At 43.1% G+C, this 25,735-nt stretch overlaps 1 protein-coding gene across 2 annotated transcripts in view; it reads left to right on the top strand.

Moving 5' to 3' along the window:
- Nucleotides 1–25,735, top strand: part of EVI5L (ecotropic viral integration site 5 like) — a 1,467,274-nt gene that overhangs the window by 494,981 nt on the left and 946,558 nt on the right. For both annotated transcript variants that reach the window (XM_069231736.1, XM_069231735.1), the window contains exon 2: nt 4,979–5,043. The gene's annotated coding sequence lies outside the window, so the exon portion shown is untranslated. The remainder of the gene's footprint in view (nt 1–4,978; nt 5,044–25,735) is intronic.

Here is a 25,735-nt window from a genome sequence, read left to right as displayed (position 1 = left end):
GTGTGTTTGATTATAACATCAATTACTTTTAAGGTGGGGTAGTCCCTGGGGTACCCTTGCACCAAGGCTAGAGGGCTAAGGTAACAATACCCTGCCCCCTTTTCGTTTTTTTTTTAGGCTCTGCTGAAGCAGTCTCTCAAAATGGCTGCCAACACTTCCTGGTTGAAGTGTTGGCAGCCAGTCAGATCTTTGCACAAGATTGGGAGTATTCACAAAGCCTTTGTGTTTCCAGATACAAATTTGATTTTCTTTGACTATTTCAAAAATTGATGAATGGATTTACTCTAAATAACAAAAAAGCTTCTTTCTTAAGCAAAAGCTAGCTTTCTGCCGAATTTGGTGTATTCCGTCCAGCAGTTCGGGCTGTAGTCCTGTTCAAAATCCCTTTGGAAATTAAAATGGGAAATGCTTTTTTTTTTCTTCAAACCCCTCCCCCCACATTTGTCTTTTTTTTCCTCATCCACCCCCCCTTAAAGGGTCTCCCCGAAACATCACATGCACAACAAGATTCTTGGTCACACTTTTTTTTGGTAAAGTTTGTGAAGATTATTCAAAAAGTGCTAAATATGTAGTCAAGTCAAAAAAACCTTTTATCTGTGAAAACTTGTTACTAGCTTTTACTACCTGCTGGCAACTGCCCGGCAATGCACTGCTTAGGACCTCACATATTACATCACTTATAACATGGTCAGTGGCATCACTGATGACATCTCAAATATATAAATATAAATGTTGCAGTTTTATATAGCGCAAACACTGTCCAAGGGCATTGGATCGCTTTACGTGAGCACCAGATTACATTACATAAGATCACAATTTTATTTTAAACAGCAGATGAAGTAAGTTGTCCATGACCTATGCCCAGGCCTGATTCTCCAGGGCCAAAATCAGCAACTCTGGCTGTTAGGGCACATCCATATTTTTCAATTTGTGTGAAAGGCATGCACATGTGGAATGATTGCGTCATGATCATGTATAGTAAGGAAAATCTCTTTTGAAATGGCTTTCTGAAGTAAACAAAAACCAGCAACAAAAATACTGGAAGGCTCATCCAGTTTCTTCCTTGGGGTTACTTATAAGGGTGTTTTTTTTAAACTGGACTTAGGGACATATTTCAGTACCTTTGCACTAGTGCTGCTGGAACACTTTTCAGAGTAAGAATGCTGACATCAGTGTTACACCACAGAAGTCCTAGATATTGTGAAAAATACTAGCTTCATACAATGTGTAGCAAATATATTCCGCAGCAGTGGTAAGGGTGTAGTATGTAACTAGTGGTGCATTTTGGAGCATAGTCACAAATATATTACTAAAGGATCTTGTAGTAGTGCACCGTCATTTACAGAGAGCAAATTTTCCATTCAAATGGCCACTAAACTTGCACAGACCTACATTTATACTGCTAAACCTATATAAAACAGAAATGGTAATGTTTGGAAATCAAGTTTTTAATTAAAATAATATATACATCACGAAGTAAGTGTCTTGATTTGTTTTGATCCTATTAACATCTTTGTTTCCATCACACTTCAGAATTTAAAAAAAGCCTCAGTTTTGCTTCCCTAACTGCTGATATATTCTGGAATATGTGTACTGTTCATTTATAGGTATTTAAATGTTGTTGTTTGTTTTAAAAAATGACAGTCTTTGCTTTTACACCCCAGCATGATTGTCACATAGTTCACTTAACTTGCCTCCCTTTACATTCATAGAAAGAAAGTAAACACCAATTTTCCATGCTAAAAGAATAAGCAGCAGTTTGTCCAAAGACATATCCTGCCATTTGACCTCTGTCTTTGAAGCACATCAACTGTGACAGGATAAATACAAAATGTAAAGGCATTATTATTTATTGCTGTTTCGCAACCACCAGAAATCGGTTGGCGACCTGTGGGAAACACTGTTATAAATAAATAAGGGAGACCAAGTGCTTTTTTTCTACATGCTTTAGACGAGGTGGTTGTTTGCTGATATATGTTGGTTGCATTTCTTCAGATTTCTGCTTTGGTAGTATATGCCCCCAACTTTGTCTTGGATCAGTTTCCAGGATTTGTGGAGCCACTTTACCATGCAACCTAACAAATGTTAATAAACCTTTGGCAGGACCTGGAGACCTAGCTAGGCTGTTCTCCAGATGAAGTTCCCACAATACTTAGTTGATTATTTACACCTAGGTATTTGATGGTTCTGCAATGTTCAGTATTTTCATTTCACAGTGTAGACAGTCTCTGTAGTCCTTTTTTCGATTGTGTACCCCAAAATGTATTTTTGATGGGCTGATGACTAGATAGTTTTATGGCAACTATTTTTCCATGTTGTCTAAATTGTGGTGTAAAGTATTTCATGTGCTATCTAGTAATATTGAGTAGTCTGCATAGCACAGTGGGGTCGTCACATTGCTTATACCTGGAGCATTGCCAGAAGCTTCCAAGAGTTTACTGTACATGTCATTTGTTTATAAGTTAGAGGGCAGTGGGGCTAGTATACAGCCCTATTTTACTTCACTGCTTGTTGTAAATTTATTTGACTTTTACTTGTTCGGACTTGCCCAGACATGAGCCCGTTGATTTCCTGTAAAGGCCTGCTGCAATTCTCAGGAGATCTGGTGGTACGCCCACACTCTTTCGTTTGCTCCAGAACAGTTGGCGATTCACTAAAGCAATGGTTCCCAAACCTTTTAGAAGCACAGCACAATTTTTAGAATGACAAATTTTCACGATTCACTTTGCTTTATTGGACAAGAAGCTGGTGATTTGTTTAATGTAAATAAAGCATCGTGTGGTTGTGCAGTGCCATTTACAGGCAGCACATTTTTCCATTGAAATGTCCACAAAATTTGCAGACACACACACAAAACTATATTACACACAAATGATAATGTGGAAGTGTGTTTCCATCACACTTCAGAATTACAAAAAAGGATGCTTCATTTTTTCTTTCCTATCTTCTGAATGTCAACAGTACACATTTTACAGGTATTTATTTACATTTCGTTGTGTTTAAGATGTCATGCAACAGCCTTTCCTTTCACGCTTTCCAGCGAGATTATCGCATAATTCACTTTACTTTACTTTCTCTAATGGCAAAGTGAGAGTAGTTTTTAGGTCTGACATTCTACCTTTGTCATTGAAGCGAATATGACTAGATAAATGCAGAATTTAAAGGCTTCATTTATTCCTTGGACTTTTGCAACCCACCAAAATTTGGCTGGCAAGCCAACAGTGGGTCAAGATGCATGGGTTGAGAAACGGTAGACTAAAGCAAAGGCTTGCAGGAAATTTAAGAATACAGAAAACAGTTGCAATTGTTTTTTTTTTTTTTAATTTGTAAACTAGACCACTTCTAAAACCACCCTGTGCGGTGTTTAGGATGGAATTCTCTGTGGCCCAATTGTTCAGATATTGGAGAATTAATTTTACAAAAATTTCTCATCTGTCCATGAGGTTTATTAGCCTAAAGATTGAGATTTTTTTGTAGACTTGCAGTTTCTCGCATATTTTGATAGTCTTCTGGATCAGTTGCCGCCTGATACAGTACAGGTCTTCTGACAGTTCGTACTTACTGATTGGTGCCCATCATAGTTTTGTTCTGATCTCCATTTTGTTGCTGATACATGGATCCTGGGATGAATGCTTTGCTAGCAGGAAATAATCGCTCTCGAGGCAAGAAGGGATCATTTCTTCATAGCGTATATGCTGGTGTGTTTGTATTAGCATACAATTGATTGTAGACTGAGATTAGTGGGAGTTGTGAGTTGTTCATACTGGAGAGTTTGGTAGTTTGGAGTTGAAACTAGGTTATTATCCAGAAGGAATTGTTCCATTTAAAAGTATAACACCCTCACCTCAACAGTGGAAGGATACAATTAATCAAATATGAATTTATTTAGGAAGCTGTGCTCTAGAAGAGGATACTAGAATAGGTAGGGAAGTTGTTGAAAATGAAAACTGAGACAGACAAGAAAACCATCGAATCATGAGCAGGGCACTGGCCCAAACCCCACTCTATGTACTGCATTTTTTATAATAGGTTTTCCTCGGCTAAAGCTGTCTGTGGATCGAGACCTAAAAAAGGCATCTAATTAATAAGAAGTAAACAATGCACCTCGTGGTATTTACTCCCTGCTATGTTATTATCAATTGGCGCTAAATATTCTGCATATTTTATAGATTGGTGTACTGATTAGAAATTGATGGCAGAAATATGCCAAGTTCTGTGAAAACTGTTGCTCTCGTTGGGCAGCTTGTCCCTAAGATGCTGACAGCTTTCTGAACGAACTCCCTGCTATGTCATTCCTCAAACTGGGTCTAGGTGAATGTAAATCTAAATATTATTTTCTGCTGTGGATATTAGTAGACTGGTCTTAGTAATCGTGATTAGAGCTTTGATTGGGGTACGAATGTAATTAAAGATTTGTTGCCATTCCATTGATGTATATTCTTATTGGAAAGCTATCTTCAAGCTTGCATTTGCGCTGCTTTCGAATTCAGTTTCCACGCCCTCTTGCCTAACTCCACTGTTTTATGTTATCTTTCTAGTTTAATCACTTTGTGTCAGTAAATTATTAGGAAGGTAGGGTATTATGTATATTTATCTGAATAAATAGCAAGCAGAACATTGCTTACAGCTGCATACAGTGCAAAAAAATAGAGGGTTGTAGCCCTTCAGTAGTGTACCGAATACAGTGGTCATGGAGTTCCAGGGAAGCGATGGGCCCAATGCACTACAATTATGATTTTTTTATACTACCAAACCAATGGATTATGACCCATAATAAGTGTTTGTATTAATGAACCTGATCCCTTGCTATGCTACTGAAAAATTAAAATAAGGACAATAAAATACAACTTGACAAACATCCTAAATCGCAAGGCTGTCATAATTTTCAACCTTATTATCGATGGTCGATGAAACAGCACTGCTGTTGAAATTATTGATTGTGCTTCACTAAGGCTGGTGTGTCCGTTCTCTCCACCAGGTATCACTTCAGGGCTTGATGCAGGAGCACGAACTAAGGGAGTAGTGACGTCAGCATCCTGGAAGGTAAGATGTGCAAATAATTATAGATTTAAGGACAAAAGTGATCCACATCCAGCGAGTATAGAGCATGGGGCATAGGGCATGTGTAGTTGAAGCTGTTCAGTTGTCTGGCTTGAGCAAGAGATGTCCAGTGGTACAAAGTGTTGCATCTTCCCCCTGTCACCTGAAAGCTATAGGATGGGAAAGGGGAGGACATGGGCTATAATATCAGTATTGGTGACATCTCCTACCTTTCTACTGAAGTGTAGTGCATGAGAAATTGGTGGTGGTGTACACTGATTCAGACAGTGGTGGCATCTCGTCAGGTTTAAATAACTCCGATTTATATATATAAATATATTCTCTACAGTGTGCTGTCGAGTACTAGTCCAGTTACATGATCCTAGGCATTGTCCACCATCACACACTGATTCTTCTATGCTGCTGTCAATTTAATACCATATACTGTACTAGTCTTCGGTTATTGTATGTCGATACCCCTTGTGATGAAAAACCTCTCCACATGTAGAGGGAGAGAAAATGTCGGATAAGTACAGGTAGTTTAGAAAGCTGTGTCCTATATTTGCAGAAATCTGATCTCAAATAGGTACTGGTGACCCTGTTTTACATATAGCTAGGAATGATAAAGTAGAAATAGAAATAATAGAGAAGACCCTGCTCCCTACATGGCGCAGTGGGTCGTAAGTGAAGTATTCCTAATATTTTAAACAATCTAGTGGGACGAGATGTAAGGTGAATGCAAATAGTATTGAGAGCTCTGCTCCACAAGACTCTAGCTGCCGGATGAATGCAGCCAATAGTGACAGCTACACTCTATGCACGGTCGAAGTAACTGCAGTATCGCGTGTAGGCAGAATTGAAAATGAATGTAGGCAGTATTTAAAGCCCTGCTCCTTGCACAGCTGAAAGAGTTGCAGGAAAAGGACAGACCGTATCTAAAGCACTGTTTGATACAGAGCCAAAGAGCTGCAGGACCAATGCAGACCGCATTCACACCCTGGCTTTACAGAACCTGCAAAATCTGTGGAAGAAAACAACTGCATGTGAATGACCCACATAAGGCCTGTCTTTATTTCCCCTATCCCAAGTATTAGGTGAAGGAGTGAGAAATATGTCAACATTTCTCAACTAAGACATTAAAGGACAGGGAGGGGAGGCTACTTCTGTGGCTACAGAAGGCTAAAACTCAGAAATCCACCACTTTGAGGAAAACAGTGACACCTCCGAGAGGTCACATAAGAGGGCAAGATCCTCTGACTGAGGGACATCTGAAGAGAGCAGGAAGGCCTTAAAGACCCATCATAAAGACCCTCTAAGAAAGGAGAAAAGAAAACTAATCTCCAAAGAGGGGGCCTGTTCTCAACCCTGCACTCCATCTTTAAAGAACGAGAGCCGTTGACGCACCTATCTCGTCCACAAAGATTCTGCCATCGTCGACGTGGACATCGACTGTGAACATCAACGGCAGCACTGTAGAAGACAACACCGTTGACGATGATACCTGTGACAATATCACACCCATCAACGCCAGCATTTACAGATCCGACGATCACATTGACAACAATATTCCAGACAATGATGGAAATCACAAGCAATACATTAGCACCAGAGTTAACATCCCCCATTAAAGTTTTCATAGATTCCCGTTATAGTAACAAGACTGCTAGATTTTGGGTGGCAGCATCACTGAGTATGGGAGACTAAGTCTGATCCCACACCGTGTGACAGCTGTCAGCCTAACCCTTCTGGCTAGCTAGCAGCACCTCATCAGTATCAAAAGTAAAGGTGGTCTGTGGCAGCCTATCGCTTGACACTCAGACTCCTCAGGGAAGTGTGGTAGAACAGATTGTACCCCTTTCTGTCAGTAATACAAGTCTCATACTTGCAAAGACAAATAGAGGCAGAATCTTGATTCTATGGTTTTATAGAACTAACTACGTTCTATATAAAAAGGCATGAATTTCGATTATGAGGATAATGAAACACAACACTACTACAGTAGTGATCAGGAAAGTGAAACAGAGGAAGAGTCCCACCTTAGTGTCACAGTAGCGTCCCTGATATCCCTACCTGCACTACTAAGTTTCTAAATAAGAGCAAATAGCAGTGATAGCCCTAATACGCACTTCTAGTCTCAGGCAGGAAGCCCAATCCCAATACCTGTTAGAGGTAATGAAGAGTTCTGTTAGTCTACTGGGAGTTCTCCCATGTAGATAAATATGAAGTGTGAGGTTTCAGCAGAGACTGCAATAATGTGCAGCATCAGATGGCAAGCTCTAAGTTGGTGGAGACAACACGTTGTTTTATAATAAACCATTTTGTTGTTCTGAGAACAGCCCTAGCGTGACAACACATTATTCTGTGCAGGGTAGACATTTTACTATCTGGACTGGCAATACCCTGTAAACATTTGTGTATAGCTTTGGAGTGAGCACAGGATGAAATGTTGTGCAGAGAAATAAATAACAATTCTGTGTGGAAGGGAAACTGATATAAAATAATAAAACATCACCACTGAAATGAAGCCTTGCTAAAATAACAAGAAGAATACAATTACATTTGACTAGATGAGAGGGCACAGACCTCAGACCCAAAGTAAAATAAATGTGGCTACATATCACTAAAATAATCTCATGACACCCCCCCATTTGTCTGGTCGAGAGTGCCCAGGTCTATAAAAATATAACCTACTGCTAAAATCGCTATATCTGCACCAAGTCTTATCAAAGCATGCTAAATTAAATGTATATAAAAGGAGATAAAATGTCCATGTTGACAAACAGGACAGACCAAGAGCAAGCCAAATTTAAAAAGTCATTTTAGAAGTTTAAGATAAAACATTCCAACAAATAAGGTCAGATGTCCGCAAAAATCATGATCTTTTAAAAATTTGCCAATATCATCAATTATAATTGTATTCAGGAAAGACTCCAATTCGGCAGGTGACAAAATAATCAGGTCGTTGTCAAGGAAAGCGATGGAGCACTCATGTTCCGTTGCATCAGCCACTGCTCCGGCCGAGGGGACAGCATGCAGTGAAGTGCCAGGTGTTGTAGCACCAGGAGTCACTTGTTTCACAAAGGGTGGCTCGTAGGAAGCTTCTCGTACCAACCATAATCTCAGTGTGCAAGTGTGGTAATGAACCCTCATCGAGAAAATCAGCAGATCTGCGTCCAAAGAAAGTACGCGCTGCATAGCAAGACAGACTTCAGATGCGTGTTCAGATAGTCACGACAAACATTGAAAGATGGCCTGCACGCAATGCCGAACTGGTCTGAATGACAAAGACCAGTTGGACTCCAGTTCTTCCAGTAGTGATGCTCCTAAATGCTGCATCATGCGTTCAAGGCACAGTTGGGCTGGTGGGAGAGCCATCAGTCCTCCTTGTTGAGATGGGGCAACCATTGCGAATGAAAAATAGCAACAGCAAAATACCACCAATTAATGCCACAGTAGAAGGGAACCCCCCAAAACACTCGAAAATATGGAGTGTGTTGCTGAAGGTAATATGGCAAATATGAAGATGCTGCTTATCTCTTGCGTTGCGGGAAAAAGTAAATTTCTGCAGCAAGTTACAGTTTGGGAGACCGAAACTACGTAGTTAATTCCGGCTCACATTCCACCACAACAGCTTTCTCCGTTCAGCATCACATAACTCCCATTCGAGAGCACCTGGTACGCTGGACTAATCAGAGGGACAGGAGCACCCTTCAGACACCAAGCTAAATTTGCAGCTGAAGCATTCATTCTTCATGCAAGGGCAGCTGTTTACAGATCATCAAATGACTTATTGAAATGGACAGATTAATAACCCTGTGTATAACCAAACTGCAGATAGTATTTCCACCACAGAGAAAGGCACCTTTTCTAACTTTTGGATGTTTAACATAGTATACGTTTCTTCTTTCTTAGCCATTATTTGTGGCTTTCACGTCAAATTAAATGCTGAAAACAGATCCCTGGAACTGACATGTTGCCAGGGTACGCGACCGATTTTCAGAACATGTAACGTCCAACTTTACTGCATAATGGACCTAAGTTGACTGCCCATGGTGTAAAAAATTGAGATATCATTTTGTATGATGCCAATTGCAGATGAAACAAAATTGTTCAGGGTGTAAATGCAGTTGGACAAATGTTCACACCATTATCTAAAACGGCTAGAGATTTCTGGAGGTTTTCCTGATCTGTTTGCCTCAACCGGGTGGTGGCTTCTTTTTGTGAACATTTCCAAATGTTGTTATATATTGTATACAAGAAGTGCTTTGTGCATGGTTTTCTTGGTCCTAACAAGAAATCTTGAAAGTCTGTGTTTTCTAAGCTGTCCTTTAACAGCTGCTAGTGTGGAAGATTTCAACCGTTGACATAATTTGCCCTTGATACATGTGGTGGTGATATCAGTGTTGTGATGATATGTAACGAGGGTCAGGTCTACTCGCTCTAAAACCTCCTGTGGAGTTTACAAAATGTGCATGACAACCATTTGTGTCCACTGGCCACGGTAACCACCCTTTTGGACCTGAAAGTGTTGAATTAATTGTTTCATTTTGGACCCACATGTCGTGCTGTTCAGACCCACCCGTCCAGCGGTTCTTCAGTGACATTTAAAATATTTTGCCATTTGCCAAATTTAGCTGGTGATTGGATACAGGCGCACTCAAATCCTCAATCTGTGCTAAACCTAAACAGTTTGTTTTGTTGTACAGTTTCATTTAAGGGAAATAATTTGCAACAGAACAAGTCATGCTCCAAACAAAGCTTCCCAATCCTGTGTTTGCCAATTTTTACTTCCCCACACACTCTTTAAGTCAGTCGACTTTGACCAGTATTCATAGCCTTCATTAGCCATCGGGGAAGCAAAGGAATCAGAATAAATTAATTTGGTGTCTGTAAACGGGACATTCTTTGATTCCATAGGAGGCAGTTTCAAATAATAGCACTCAGGGTTGTTAACCTCATGCCCAGTAGAATATGCCAACACTTTCTACATATGTTTTAGAACTCCCCACTGGCAGAGTTGGACAATGTTCCCATTGTGTGGAAACAGCTCTAGGGGTGCTGGCTTTATGTATAACGTGGTGTTCGAAATGATGGTAACAGAGGATTTCCCCATAATTTGCTGCTGTTTGGTAAACATCTTCACTTTCAAACACATTATAATATTCAAGCCCAGAAAGCATAGAATCAACTATTTTCACATCCCAATCATCAGAAACCACCCCAGATGTTATTATATCATTCATTGAATATATATGGAATGGAATATGAATAATTTCTGTTGGCCCGAATATATCAAAAGGAACTTTATCCCAAACAGTCCCATCTTGAATCGGAATAGATGAAATGTTCACTAGGGACAAGTCTCTGCAGAACTTATGTGATGATAGATGAGGCTTTAAAACCTGATCCACCAGCTCAACCGCAGAATGTTCCGGAAGGTATTGACGATGTATCAGCAGAAAGAAAATGATGACAAAACCAATCCAAAGAAGGAAGGCAAGCACAGTTAACAAGATCCCATAGAGAACTTCATTTACGAATCAGATAGTTTTTAGCCAATTATATAGCTTACATGATTTTGATACAGATGCAGCTGTGAAGGTACTGAAAAATGTGAAAAGGAATTATTGATGTCAGCAAAATACCCAAAGGAGTTTGTGCACTTACTGAAGCCGGTGTTGGAGAAGGAGAACTGGCAGAAGTATTGCTTGCTTGTTCGTAATAAGCAATTCCATTGGTTTGTGTAGAGTTAGAGAAAGACAACTCAGAACTTTGGACATCTCTTATTGATGATGTAGAGATAGGTACTAATGAAAGTTCATGTTCCACCATCCCCAAGCTCAGGGAAGTCCCATCAATATTGCTCAAATTGTGAATAGGTACGTCCGTTCTTGCAATGAGAGGGGTTCGGGAACTGCTTAGGAGTCCCTGTGGTCTACTGTGTAGGACTGGCCACATGGTGTAACTTGACATTGTCAATTGATGCAAAACTGTTTTCTTTGGAACAAGGCAGCGGTGGTAGAATGACTGTACTGGTACCGTGTATTCCCAGGACTGGAACCGGTGCTTGATATGCAGAGCCCAATTATTTCTTTACATTAATCTTTTCACACACTAGAACCCCAAGCCGGTGGATGTTGTTGGTGAATCCCTCATTCCCAAGGTAGTGGCATAGGTGGATGAATTTTCATCACAAACTGTTGTAATTCCTGCAATAGAGTGACACACTAATTTCTGTCAAAAGGTGTGTCTGCCGCCACTGTGCCAGGCCCTTCAATATCAGGGACATAGATAGGTATGCCGACCAGAACCTCATCTGGGGTACACCCTCCCTAGGACCTTCTGGAACGATTATTTAGTGCTCTCTGGACTCCATATATGTGGTTAAGCCAACTACGACCCATCCCTAATACCCTTGCTGTTAAGGATTGCTTCCTGTCTCAGTTTGTCCGCTCCACTACTGGATTTCCCTCAGGATGATAAGGAGACAAGAAATGGAGTTGGACACCCATTGTCGCTATGGTGTCCCTGAATGCCCTTCATAATCAATATCAGTGTCAATCAGAGAGGTGGTCCATTGAATCCATTGTGGATGTAATGCTTTTGTCAAAGCCTCTAAGGCAGGTATTTGGGTCACAATAAAAATACATTTCCCCCTGGGCCATAGGTCTCTCTTTTATGACTGCCATCTGAACAGCAGTCACAATTTTGTCAGTGGGAGCAAAGCGTTGTTCAGTTGTTGAATTCAAACATGATTTGTATGCTATGGGGAGGGTATCACCTTCATTGAATATTACATAGGAGAACCCAATGGAACAAGCAATTACTCTGATGACCAAGTTTGTTTTGTTATCATATGTGTGTGTGTGTGTGTGTGTGTGTGTAAGTGGTTTGCTTCATGCATATCCTATTGTAATGCTCTGAGAATGCATGTGTGTTCAACCGTCCAATATTTACTTGAAAAGTCTGGACATATCAAGTCATGAAGCCGTTTTATGCGTTGTGCATGATCTGGAATGTATGTTCTGCCAAAATTGAAAAAGCCCAATAATGATTGTAGCTTTTTGATGGTATTTGGTTGTTGTAATTACACACACTTTTCTAGAAAGTAGGGCGCCAGGCTCTTTCCTATGTCAGGTAACTTGTGTCTCAAAAATAGGATACTGAGAGAGGCAATTTTTGTTTTCTTAAAAATACATTTGTAGCCTGTTTCAGCAAAAAAAAACACAATGCTGTCCACCCATCTTACGTGTGTGACCACGTCATCATCAGTCAGGTAGAAGTCATCTACATAGGTCAATGTCGTGTAGTACGGATGTTACACGTACTGAGAACAGTCCAGGACTGTTCTTATACCTTTGTGAGAGTCGACAAAATTTATTTTTGGGAGCCTCGCGCCCTGCAGGCAGTCAAATCTATGCTTTCAGGTGCTATATTTTGGCTGAAAAAAGTGTTGCAAATATCCAATTTTGTTTTGTATTTTTTGGCGCACTAGATTGTTAAGTGCTGTGCAGTGTGAATCTTGTATAGCATATGTGTGTGGGTGACTGTTTAAGTGTCAGTAATCTAAGACTATTCTATATGAATGGGCCGGCCTAGCTAAGGAAAATAAAGGATTGGTCATTGATGATACACAAGGTTCTGTTACACCCTGATACTCAAGTTGTCTGAGTATTTCCCTTATTGGTGCTTTAGCTTCATGTTTAAAGGGGTGTTGTGGTAATGGTGTCGATCCTACCGGTATTATGTGGTAGGGGTGTCTTTGTCCCATCTTACATGGTTGTAATACAGCGCTGGGGCTTCTGACAGTGCCCGATCTACTGCGTAATCTTGTCTTAATTCTTCAGGAACAAGGACTGAGAAATAATGACATCTTCCCTTAGTGGTAGTTTACAGACAAAATCTGGTTCCTAATCTTTTTCTGCCAATAGGATGTCATAACGTAACGTTGGTTCTCGGAATATAACTTTAATTATGTTATTCCCTCAGTTTGTATTTTCACTTTATAAACTCCATCTGGGAAAGGGAGGGGAACACGCCTGTCCACAGTTTAGACTTCTAAAAAGTCTTTAGTTGCTGTCATATCCAGAAGCTGTTCAAGATTCTGGTGAACTATTGTGACCTCTGCCGCGCTGTCTAGCAGAGTCAGGGCTCACAGACTATTTTTCCATAAAGGTCTCATTATGTGTGCCATTTCTAGCCAAAATTGCTGCCACTTTTTTCTTTTTAGATTGTGCTTTTTTTGTGGAGGTTTCTCTTCCTTTTTTATGGAAGGTTTAGATGCCTGTTGTGAATCTTTTCTCGGTTTCACATACCCGTTTCGTTGTTCGGAATGCCCGCCTCTCTCACTGCATTTATTCGGTGAGTCCTGAAGGAATGAGATTGACATGTATCAATATATTGGTATCTATTAGGAGTTTGTAAAGTATCCTTATTTCTGAAATTATAGCGTATCTCAGAGATCTCCGAACGTGGAGCTTTTCCACTTTGTTTTGCATTTTGTTTATTTTGTTTTTGTTTATCCCCGTATTTTTTTAGACCCCTCCGCTGCTTGCTTGGTAGTATCCTTATTGGGTTCACATTGCAATTGTGGTTTACCTCGTCTGACTCCCAGATTATCCCGACCTGTACTTCTATGAGGTTTGGCGATTAATGTTTGGTAGCTCACGTTCTTGATTCAGTACAGGAACATAGTGGAGCTGCTGGTGTACAGTGAATGTTACTACTTAGCCTTTAAGTTTACTTAATATTATTGAGTATACAGTACTGTGGCAAAATTGCCCTTGAACTACATCCCCATATCTAGGGCCAGGGCAGACCCATATTAATCCTGATTTTGTTTTAACACTACAGAAAGATTCACAAGTGTTGGTGTACTGTGTGTGGTATTGTAGAGTGCAGCAAACACTGCACCCCAAGTGGTGCAGTTGTCCAATGAGGGAACAATCCCGTATGGCAAGCACATTTTGAGAATTCAGTTTTTATCATGGGGTCCTATATGGGGAAACACTGCTTCCAAAGTGCTAAATGTTGGTGCTAACCAAAATAAAATCTCTTCACATTTGGTGGGCACTTTATCCATAATTGAATACACAGTAGCAGGACAAATGCTTGCTGTGGCCACATGTGGTTACCCTGAAGCAGCCCTTGATGGGTCGGTGTTCAAAGTCCCCATTACAAATTGTATTAATCATCTATTTATTTCTAAACATACGCCTGCTACCCCCACTGTACCCATGTCAGGATGTGGTGTGTAGGTAGCCAATTCTGGCCATGGAGGTCCATCGTTACTTAAAGGACCTAGTTTAACATTCTGTGGAACGTGTGGTAGGGCGCCATCAATGCAATTTGGGTGTTCTTGATAAGATAGTGGTATTTCTAAATACGATTATGGTCTGTATTGTGTGGGTGAATTTGCTGGAGTGTAGTGATGACGTGTATGTGTGCTCCCATTTGCTGCTGGAAAGGTGACCCAAGAGTAAACAAAATTCTGTTCTGTATGCTCTGTGAGCCTCAACAACAAATGTACCTTCTCCTCCCTAGTCTGTGAGGCCATTATTTCTTAAGTGTGTTGTGAGGGGGAGTCTCACGTTGCTGCAATTACGATCCAGTTTTGGTCCGCCATTTAAAAAAAAAAAAAATTGGATAGTTTAGAGAAAGAAACACCAATTTGGGAATCCTTTTGAGAGTCCAAGCTTGAACAACCTACATCGTCAAATAGGTTCCACTAGCTGAGGAGGATATTCCCTAATACCGCAGACGTCTCGGTATAAAGTGATTAGAGTGCTTTTGTCATGAAATGAGACAAAGATACTTGTGAGATCTGTAAAGTTAATGCCTAACTAACGTTGGCGGCGTCATGTCGTAGACTCCCGTTATAGTAATGAGATTGCTGGATTTTGGGCAGCAGCACCACAGGATATGGGAAACTGAGTCTGATACCACACCGTGTCACAGCTGTCGGGCTAAACCTTCCGGCTAGCTAGCAGCACCTCACCAGTACCAAACATAAATGTGGTTTGTGGCAGCCTATCTCATGACAGTCAGACTTCTCAGAGAAGTTGTGATAGATCCAATTTTACCCCTTTCTGTCAGTAATACGAGGTAATTCAAGTTTTGTACATGCAACAACAAACAGGTTCAATAGGTTTTATTGAAGCAACAACATTCTATGTAAAAAGTAATGAATTGCGATTATGAGGATAATGAAACACAACACTATTACAGTAGTAAAGTGAAACACTAGAAGAGTCCTACCATATTGACACAATAGCATCCCTAATATCCCTACCCACACTACTAAGTTTCTACAAGAGAACAAATAGCAGTGGTACTCCTACTCTGCCCTTCTAGTCCCTGGAAGGAAGCCCAATCCCCATACATGTCTTAAAGGTAACAAAGAGATCTGTTAGTCTTCTGGGAGTCCTCCCAAGTAGACTAAGACGAAGCATGAGGTTTCAGCAGAGACTGCAGTGATGTGCAGCATGAGATGGCAAGCTGGCTGGAATGTCCCCTCTAAGTTGGTGGAGACAACATGTTGTTTTACAATAAAACATCTTGTTGTTTTGAGAACTGCCCTGACTTGACAACATGTATTATTTTGTGTAGGGTAGACATTGTACTCTCTGGACCAACAATACCTTGTAAACTATCATCTATAGCCTTGAAGGGAGCACAGGATGAAATGTTGTGCAGAGAAATGAATAACAAATCTGCATGGAAGGGCAACTGATTTAAAATAGGAAAACATCGCCACTAAAATTAAGTCTTGCTAAAATAACAAAAGGAATAAAATTGGAAGTGGCTAGGTGAGAGGACACAGGTGTAAACCCTAGCTAAAATAAATGTGCCTACATAAGCTCTAAAATAACCTCTCAACAAAGTTTCACCTTTTCCTCAATCTCATCTAATAGATAAGGGAGAGTGGGATGTGTTTTGGGCCAATACATACTTCATCAGAGCTATTAGTCAAATGCCTGAATGGAAGAAGAGGAGGATCAATACTACCATCAGTATTATGCTCCTGCACCAAAGAGGCATTATGAACAATACCGATATCATCAGCAACCTAGGCATGATGATGTACAGGTACCCTTGTCACGCGCCAAGGATTTGCAGGGTGTGCTGCAAGATTACAGAAAAAGGTACCCTGAACCTCAATAAGTATGGCAGGTAATACCACCTCAACCTACTGCAGAGAAAGAGATGAGTGGAAAAATAAGGTGTGCGTTGGATTTTCCAACACTGCACAGACGTTGCATTGTTTCTTTCCACGCTGCAAGGGGTTTGCGTTGTTTTTCGGCGCGCAGTCTTAGTTCCTCACTGCGATGCAGGGATCTTTTTGATGCCCTGCGACGATGCAGGGAACTCCTGGACGCGCTGGAAGAAGATACGGGTGTTGCATCAATCTGGTAGGCGAAACATTGAATTTTCCGTTGCAAGGCAGGCACTGCATCGAATTTCCACTCGGGAAGTAGGGCTGTATCGTTCCGGGTTCGACTGTGCGGTGATTTCTCAGTCGCAAGGCAGGCTGTGCGTCGTTTCCGGAAGGCCATACGTCGATTTTCGGTGCACAAGGGGTTTCCTGAAGAGATGAAGTCTTTTTGGCGGTGAGACTTCAGAAAACAGGAGGCAAACTCAATCTAAGCCTTTGGAGAGCACTTCTCAGCAAAGACAGAAGCCAGCAGGGCAGCAGGGCAACAGCATGGCAGCAGTCCTTCTCAGCAAAGCAGTCCAGATGAGTCCTTTGGGCAGCCAGTCAGTTTCTCTTGACAGGTTGCAGGTTCAGGTCCAGAAGTGTCTGAGTTGGTGGGGTCAGAGACCTAGTTAATATACCCAAAAATGCTTTAGGGGGGGGGGGCCTCAAAGAGCGGTTTTGAAGTGCACAAGTTCCCCTTTCAGTACAGGCCTGTCTGCCAGAGTCCCAGTGGGGGGTTTGGCAGTCCATTGTGTGAGGGAAGGCCACTAGACTTTGAAATATAAGTGTCAGGCCCTCCACCCTTCCAGCCCAGGAAGACGCATTCAGTATGCAGATGAGTGCAGGTGTGACCGATTGTCCTTTGTGTGTGGTTGTCTGGGTGAAATGCACAAGGAAGCTGTCAACCAACCCAGCCCAGCCCAGATGTTGATTGGAGACAGGCTATAAGGCACAGATGGTTTTTAGGTGCAGAGAAATGCTCACTTTCTAAAAGTGGCATTTCTAAAATAGTAATATAAAATCCAACCTCACCAATAAGCAGGATTTTCTATTACCATTCTGGCCATACTATATATGGTTACCCCTTTCTGATCAGAATCTACGACTCAAAGTATATGAGGGCAGTCCCAATGCTAGTCTATGAAAGGAACTGGCCTCACCGTATTTGAAAACAAATTTAGGGTTTTTTCACTATCAGGACATATAAAACACATATGTACATGTCCTGCCTTTTATCTACATAGCACCCTGTCCCATGGTTTACCTAGGGCCTACCTTAGGGGTGACATATATGTAGAACAAGGGGAGTTTAAGGCTTGGCAAGTACTTTTAAATGCCACGTTGAAGTGGCAGTGAACTGCACACACAGACCTTGCAATGGCAGGCCTGAGACATGGTTAAGGGGCTACTTATGGGGGTGGCACAATCAGTGCTGCAGGCCCACTAGTAGCATTTTATTTACAGGGCCTGGGCACATGTAGTGCACTTTACTAGGGACTTTCAAGTAAATTAAATATGCAAATTGGGTATGAATCAATGTTACCATGTTTAAGGGAGAGATCATATGAACTTCAGCACTGGTTAGCAGTGGAAAAGTGTACAGAGTCCTAAAACTAGCAAAAACAGTGTCAGAAAAGTGGAGGGAGGCAGGCAAAAGTTTGGAGGATGATCACCCTAAGGCTGTCAGGTCAAACACTCCCATCTCTAAGCCACCAGACAGAGAGGGTAGATGTTTAGACGATATAGGGAAGATATTTTCACTCATGTCTGCCATCGAGGTAATAGCGGTCAACTCTCTGGTGATCCTGGGTCGCTACGATCAGCAGAGCTAGTCCGATATCGGCAGCCTTATTGACCTCGTGCCTGAGGACAGGAAAGCAGAAACAAAAAGAATCTTGCAAGAAGGTGAGCCCACCTCCTCTGAGGTGATAGATTGCGCTTTGGACATCGCCTCCACAGGTTTTCGTCAACTGGCTGGGGCAGCAGTCCTTAGATGGCAGGGATAACTCAAAGGCACGTCTTTCAGGCCGGAAATCCAATATAAGGTATTCAATATGGCCTATGACGGGTAAAAGCTGTTTGGGAAACACATGGATGAGGCACTATTGGCAATAAGAACGGACACAGACACAGCTAGGTCCCTCTGCACCCTTCAGTTTAAGAAATTGCCCTTTCGGGGAGCTTGTGGAAGGGGATTTTTCACTTAGAGGGGTGTATCAACGCTCTCAACAGTTCAGCCCTTCCAATACCAATACAGACCTGCCTACAACAGCAATACCATGAACCTCCTGCGACAGCCTATACCAAACAAGGCCTTTGCTGAAAGCAACCCTCCCAGGGTAGAGACATAGGTTGTAAACAGTGACCTAGACCGTGTACCAGCTACAGACAATACCTCCCATCCTGTGGGTGCAAAGATCTCCAGCCACGTACCCCTATGGGAAGAAAAAACATCCGACAAATGCGTGTTATACCTAGTCAGTTATGGCCATACCCTGGAATTTGTAAAGATACCACCAAACAATCCCCATAAGGAATGTATCCCCCTCATCTTCACTTATTGAAAAAAGAAGCCCTCACCATGCTCGCAAAGAAAGCAATATAGAAATTTCTGTTTTCACAGGAGGTCATAGGCTTTTACTCCTGCTTCTTCCTTATACAAAAGAAAATAGGGAAAAGGAGGCACATCCTAGACGCAAGAAAACAGAACCATTTGTTTTTAAAACTTCTTTTATTTAAACCGAGCTCGAGAGACAGCAAGAATACATTAGTACAGTAGACATTTGCATAGTAAACATAACAGTGGCAGTAGTTACCATCCACATTGGAATTTATTAACCTCCGTAGAACAGCGCTTTTATGTCCTTTAATCACATTTGATTAAACATGACCCAACATCCATGCAGCCCCTGAAGTTGCACTAGTGGCCCCAGACATTTCCCATTTCTTGAGACATCCCGAGCTTTGATAAAGCACCTTCTCTGCCATCTGACACCAATCTAGATCCGATTCCCACTTCCTTAATAGCGGGAGCATTGGCTTGCCTCAGGCACATGCAGTGTTTCGTTTGGTGACCCCCACTGCCAATGTAGACCAGATTTTTGAGTGTTTCGGCCATGATTCCTCCCCTGCTATTTACAACAGATTCAACTTCTCGGTCATGGGGATGGCGATCTCCAGGACCTAAGTGATCCTGTTGGTGATAGCCCTCCAGTAGGTTTGGATCATGGGGCATAAAGGTGTGTTCGACTTCTTAATCTTGTGCAGAAGGGTCCTAGAGTAGTTGGATCTGTGCAGGATTCTTAACTGTATGAGCTGAAACCTTGCACGTATTGCAATTTCCCGTGGGCTCTGTAGTGCTTCTGTTCAGTCCTCATCAACTAACCCACCCTGGTCCCAGGGCCAGGCCTCCCTGAGGGACCCCAGAATATCGGGGAGTTATTTATTAATTTCCTATAGATTATGGAGATAGCATTTGTTTGGTGTAGGTTCTGTAAGCAGCCTCTCCTCTAGTGGGGTGGCAGCATGTAACTGTTCCCCTTTTACAATATGGCATCGCTGAGCGCGGCTGAGCTGGAAATCCTTATACCTTTACGTCTCCGCCAGTTTGTATTCCTGCGAGAGAGACTCAAACAATATGAGCGCCTGGTCTCTCCAGATATCACCCACATGCTAGATATAAGTCATCTCCCACTTGGAGAAGCCTACCAGTCTTCCCACTTCTTGCAATAGTCACTGGCCCAGACAGGCGTAATTTCTGTGAGTGTGCCTTTCCATCCCTGGGCATTACTTGCCTGCCTCCAAACCCATACAACCGACCGGATGTGGACTGGCAGCTCACTTTCCATACGTCGCCTATGCAAGGCTGTCACATGCTCCCTCATTCCCAATCACTGTCTTGTCTAAGCCTAAAGTCGGCGCCTCGCAGTCTGAAAAGATCCAGTCATTTATCACTACCAATTGTAAGGCCTAGTAGTATCTAGTAACGTCTGGGATCACCACGCCCCTGTCTTACACCCCTCTCTGAAGTTTGGATAGGGCGATCCGTGGGGTTGTACCATTCCACAGGAGGAGAACAGATTGCCTGGTCAATCCGTCGGAAAAGCTCCAGTGGGATCTGGTATGGTGTATTCTGGAAGATGTAAAGGAGACCGGTAAGTGCCATCATTTTATAGAGTGCCGCCCTGCCCATCAGTGGCAAGGACCTCCAATGTGCTACATCTTTCTGCAAGCGATCTATCTGCAGGAGGAGGCTTTCTGTAAGGAAATCCTGTGGGTCACTAGTAAGGTCGATCCTGAGATATTTAAACCTGTCAACTACCACTGCTGCCTCATAGCACAGTGGGAGACATGGGTGACCTCCCGCCAGTATAAAAACCACAGATTTGGACCAGTTGGTTGGGTAAGGTAGAGCAGCACATCATTGGTGTGAAGAGAGATACGTTACTCCCAGTCATTAGTGACGCTCTCCCCTTGTACCAGTGGGTCCTAACGCACCCATGCTGCAAGCGGCTCTAGTGCCAATGTGAAAATCATGGGGGAGAGATGGCAGCCCTCTCTCGCAAAGCGAATAAGCTAGAGACTGCGCCATTCACTTTGACCGTCGCTAGTGGTTCTTGATAGAGGAGTTTAACCCAGTTACAAAATGTGGTCCTAAATCCCAATTTTGACAGTGCTGTGAAGATAAGTTCTATTCAATACTATTGAATTCCATTTTTGCATCTAATGCCATTAGGACCACATCCTCTGCTCTGGGGGCCACTTGTCAGATGCGGTGCTCCATACAGACTGTGCAGGTTAAGCCTTGTGCTTCTATGGGGCATAAAGCCTGAGTGATCAAGGTGAATTATTGTAGTAATAGCGTTACAGAGCATATTTGCTAGGGCTTTTGCTAGGACTTTGGTCTTGACATTTAGTGGGGATATCAGCCTGTAAGAACTACAGTCTGCAGGTTGTTTATCTGTCTTATGGATGACAATGATTATTGTGATCACCTGGTATCGCGCTAGGGTGACTTCCTTCAATGCCTCCATTCCCTTTTAGAGCTCCACTGGAAGCACGTTGGGGCCCACAGCTTTCTCTGATTGAAGGTCTCCTATGGCCATTGCTATCCCAGCCTCCAGAGCCTGCAAACACTGGACAACGATCAGAGGCTAACGTCTTTTAGGAAATCCACGCAGTCGCTGGATGACATTGTTGTAGTGGATTGGTGTAGCCCTTCATAGTATGCAGCAAATGCATTGGCTATGTCAATTTTATTGATCTGTGGCCTACCCTTGTTATCCATCACCTCCAATACCTTGGACCAGTTATTTTCCTGCTTGTCTAACCAAACCAATAGATTGCTTGCTTTGTCATCCTCATCATACAGGCGGTGCTGCACAGCTAAGGCGTAGCTACGGGCTTTCTACGCCACAAGATCCTGCAGATAGCTCTGCTGGAGGTGTAGTTGGTGGCAGAAATCATCTGAGTTCTCTGCTAGCGCTCTGGCCTCTAGCTTTTCGATGTTGCTTTCTGTTTTAGTACATTTAAGTTTTGTTTCCTTTTTCTTACCCCCTATAAGGGCCTGGGCTTGCCCCCTTATGACTATTGTAAAGGCCACCCATAGGGTACTTATGGAGGCAACTGTTTCCGCATTTTCCTGAAAATAGAAATCTGACCCTTTCCTCAGTTTGTCCTTGGTACGTGCATCCCATATGTGCCATGGGTCTAGTCTGGGAGCCATTACATAGGTGTGGATCGTGCCCTGAAGTTGGACTTCTATTGGAGACTGGTCAGAAATCGAAATGTATCTGCATGAATGTACTGAGTGAAGAGTTGGTCTATATGTGAGGAACTGTTGTGCGTTGCGGAGAAGTATGTGTAACCTTGAGCGTCTAGGTTGTGTAAGTGCCACAGGTCAATTAGCCCCAAGGCGTCCATGAAGGAATGCAGAGCCCCGCCCTTGCCCCCCATAGTGGCCCCTGACATCCTGTCTAGTCCAGGGTCCATATCAGCACTTGTATCTCCATTCACTATATGAATCCCTGGTGGCATTTCTAGCAAGAGCGCGCTGATCTCACTGAGGGTTCGGGATTGGAGGTGGGGTGGTGTGTATAGGGAGCAAACATTTAGGGTTGTGCCCGACAGGACAACATATCTGCCTGATGGGTCTTGCAAAGTATGTGTGGGGATAAATGGAATGGATTTCTTCATTAGCATACCTGTTCCCCTTGAATCAACATATAGTCTGCATGTGCTAAGAGTTTGTACCCAGACCTGTCTAGAGTTTTGTAGTTTGTACCCAGGAGGGGCGTCTCCTGGAGTAACACCAGGTCAGGGAAATGTTTTTTGAGATGGTGAAGGACCAATGTCTGCTTGATCATGCCGCAGTGACTGTTCACTTTCCAGGCTAATATAATCATATTACGCTGGGTTAATATTGTCATTGATGTGGTATGGGTTGGGATCTGAGGTGCTATATCCTAGTGGTATGTCTACATTGAGACTTGGCCTACTGGCGGCTGTTGCATAGTGTCTGCCAACCATGTTTGGATCGTGACCTGAGCGACAGTAACTGTGCTCCAACAGACAACAAAACATTAACATATTGACCCCCTCATTGAAATACCCCCGCCCCTGCTCTGTCAGTTGAAATTCACCCACCCTCCCAATATGCAGAGAGTCTGTCACCCCAAAAACTCAAACATGTGTGGGTGTGCCAAGGCCGTCGTACCGATTCTGACCAGGATAAGTCCTACGCCTAATGATTCGCCCATCTGTATAGACAACAGTGTGTGACCCTTGAAGTCAAGCTTGTCTTACCCAATATTCTAGTTTCACCCCCAGTGAAAGAGTAACTGTACCCATGTGGCTTAAGAGTCTGGTGAGGTGGACCCCCGCTGCTGCTTTTCACATTGCAGAGGTCTTGTTGCTGCCTCACATCCAGCTGAGGATCTCTTCTGTGCAGTTTGGCCTCCCTTCTGCACACGACTCGCCATCCTGCAAGCCAGTCATCTTCTGGTGTGGTGAAGTGCTATTTTTTGCCCTCTACGAATATTTTGAGTTTTGATGGGTAGAGCATCATGTATTTCAGTTCTTTGTCTCTTAGGGCCTGCTTAACTTCCTCAAAATTCCTGCTCTGTCTCTGTACCTGCAATGTGAAGTCTGGGAGGAACCGGACAGCATTTTCAAACATGTAGGTCTCTATGTGTACGAGCCTCCTGTAGGATTGCGTTGCATACCCTATAGTTGAAAATTCTGGCGATTATTGTCTTTGTAGGAGCACCTGGCTGTGGCGGGGGTCCTGGGGCCCTGTGGGCCTTCTCCATGTAGAAGAATTTGGATAATCTTTGGGGTGCACGATGTTAAAAACCAGGTCTTCCAGAAACAGGTGGGCACTGGGATCCTTCGGTCCTTCAGGGACACCCACCAGCCAAATGTTATTCTGTCAGGCTCTGCCTGTTGGGTCATCCAGCTTTGGAGCAGCCACTGCATTTTGTTTTGTCAGGGTTTAGACCTGATCCTCCAAATGTTTGGTATCAGATTGTTGTTCAGTGATTTGTATCTCTTCCACTGATAGCTTCTCGGTGGCCTTGCGGAGATCTGCCCTCAAAAGGTTCACATCTACTTTAACAGTGTCTATTTTGGGCTCAGGTGTTCCCTTGACATCCTGGATACCGGATATTATTTCATCCAGGGAGGATTCTGCACTCTTGGGGAGTGGGGGGGGGGGGGGGTCAGGGTAGGGAAGGTCGTGAGCAGTTTCTGCCACCTTCTGCATGTCTCCTGATCATGGTATACTTGCCTGGTTGTTGGACTGTGTAGGACAGGGCCTTGATTCCTGACCATGTCCACTTTTGCAGCACCCATCTAAGTATTGAGGCAGGCCCTGTAAAAGTGGATATGATCAGGTAACTGGCTCCTATGGTTGAAGGCGGCATTGGCCATCGAGGAGAGTGAAGGTAGAGTTCCACAGAGAGGATAGTGACACCAAACACAGAACATCCCAAATACAGAAAATATCTTCGCTTCACCGTAGCCGATACACATTACCAATTCAAAGTTCTCCCTTTCGGACTCAAATCGGATCCTCACGCTTCACCAACTGCCTGGTACCAGTAGCAGCCACTTTCGGAAGCAAAGGTCACCAAGTTTTTCCCTACTTGGAAGATTGGCTACTAAAAGCCCCAACAGCACAACAAGCATCCAGAACCACACAAGCTTTTTTCACATTATTTTGCAAGCTGGGTCTCACTGTCAATTTTCGAAAATCGACAACTATTCCAAAGCAAACTAAAATGTTCCTGGGATCCCATCTGAATACAATACAGAACAATCCGTTTTTCCCTCAGGACAGACAATAAAGGCTCAGAAATCTGGCAGTCAAACTACCTCAGTACAAGTTGTTGCTCGGTACAATGTCCTCCGCAGTCAATCTATTACCTCTTCCACGACTGAAAATGAGACCATTGCAAGAAGAGTTACAAAAACAGTTGAATAGACAGAAGAATCATTTGACAACATCATAGCTATCACTGTAAGAATGAGGGAGGCTTTAGCGTGGTGGTCCCAAGCCTCTCATCTGTCAAAGGGCCTCGCGTTTTTTATCTCAGATACCCAAGTTCGTCATAAAGACAGAAGCCTCTTTGCATGGCTGGGGTGGCAACCTGCAGGACCTGCAGTTTCAAGGGAAGTGGTTGACACAACAAAAGACCATGCATATCGACAGGCTAGAACTGCAAAACATCTTTCTCAGTGTGCAGCCCTTTCTTCCGAGGATAGCAGGTTCTTCAGTGCTGGTTTGTTTGGACAATATGACCAGAATGCATTAATCAACAAGCAAGGGGGTAAAATGTAAATTAGCACTTGTATAGCGCACTACTCACCCGTTAGGGTCTCAAGGCGCTGTACTCATACCGCTATGGAACCCCTCCTGGCTTTTTCCCTGTGAGGCGCCCACTCCTGAGCACCCCCAGGGTGAAGCCAGGCATCCAAGCGCTGTTGGGGCCGTTGTGGAGATTAAGCAAGCTATTGCCCAGAGTTGCAGAGTGGGACCCATGAATTAGATTAGGCACCGAGGCGAGAATTATCTGGTCAAGGGGAATTGAGCCCAAGACCTGCCGAAGCGGGACTTGAACCCTGGTCTTGAGCCAGATCTCTGCTTCAGGGTCTGCCGCTCTAACCATTGAGCCACACTTCTCCACTATCATTAATTCTCTCACAAGAGGCTCAGGACCTGGGGAATGGGCTCACAACTCACAAAATATCTCTGACAGCCGAACATGTGTCCAGAATGAGCAACACCCTAGCAGACACACTCAGCAGAACAAAAGACAGTTGCCACGAGTGAGAACTAGATCAAACGGAGCTGGATAAGATATTTTCACTTTGGGCAAACCAGCACAGGATCTCTTCGTAATAGTCAAGAACACCAAATGCCAGTCGGTATCCGCTCCCAGGGTTGTGGGGGAATGCCTTTTTGAACAGATGGTCAGGGATATATGCATAAACTCCCCC

Source organism: Pleurodeles waltl, chromosome 4_2, assembly GCF_031143425.1.
Source record: "Pleurodeles waltl isolate 20211129_DDA chromosome 4_2, aPleWal1.hap1.20221129, whole genome shotgun sequence".
Taxonomy (NCBI): domain Eukaryota; kingdom Metazoa; phylum Chordata; class Amphibia; order Caudata; family Salamandridae; genus Pleurodeles; species Pleurodeles waltl.
This window is presented reverse-complemented; position numbering and strand designations above follow the sequence as displayed.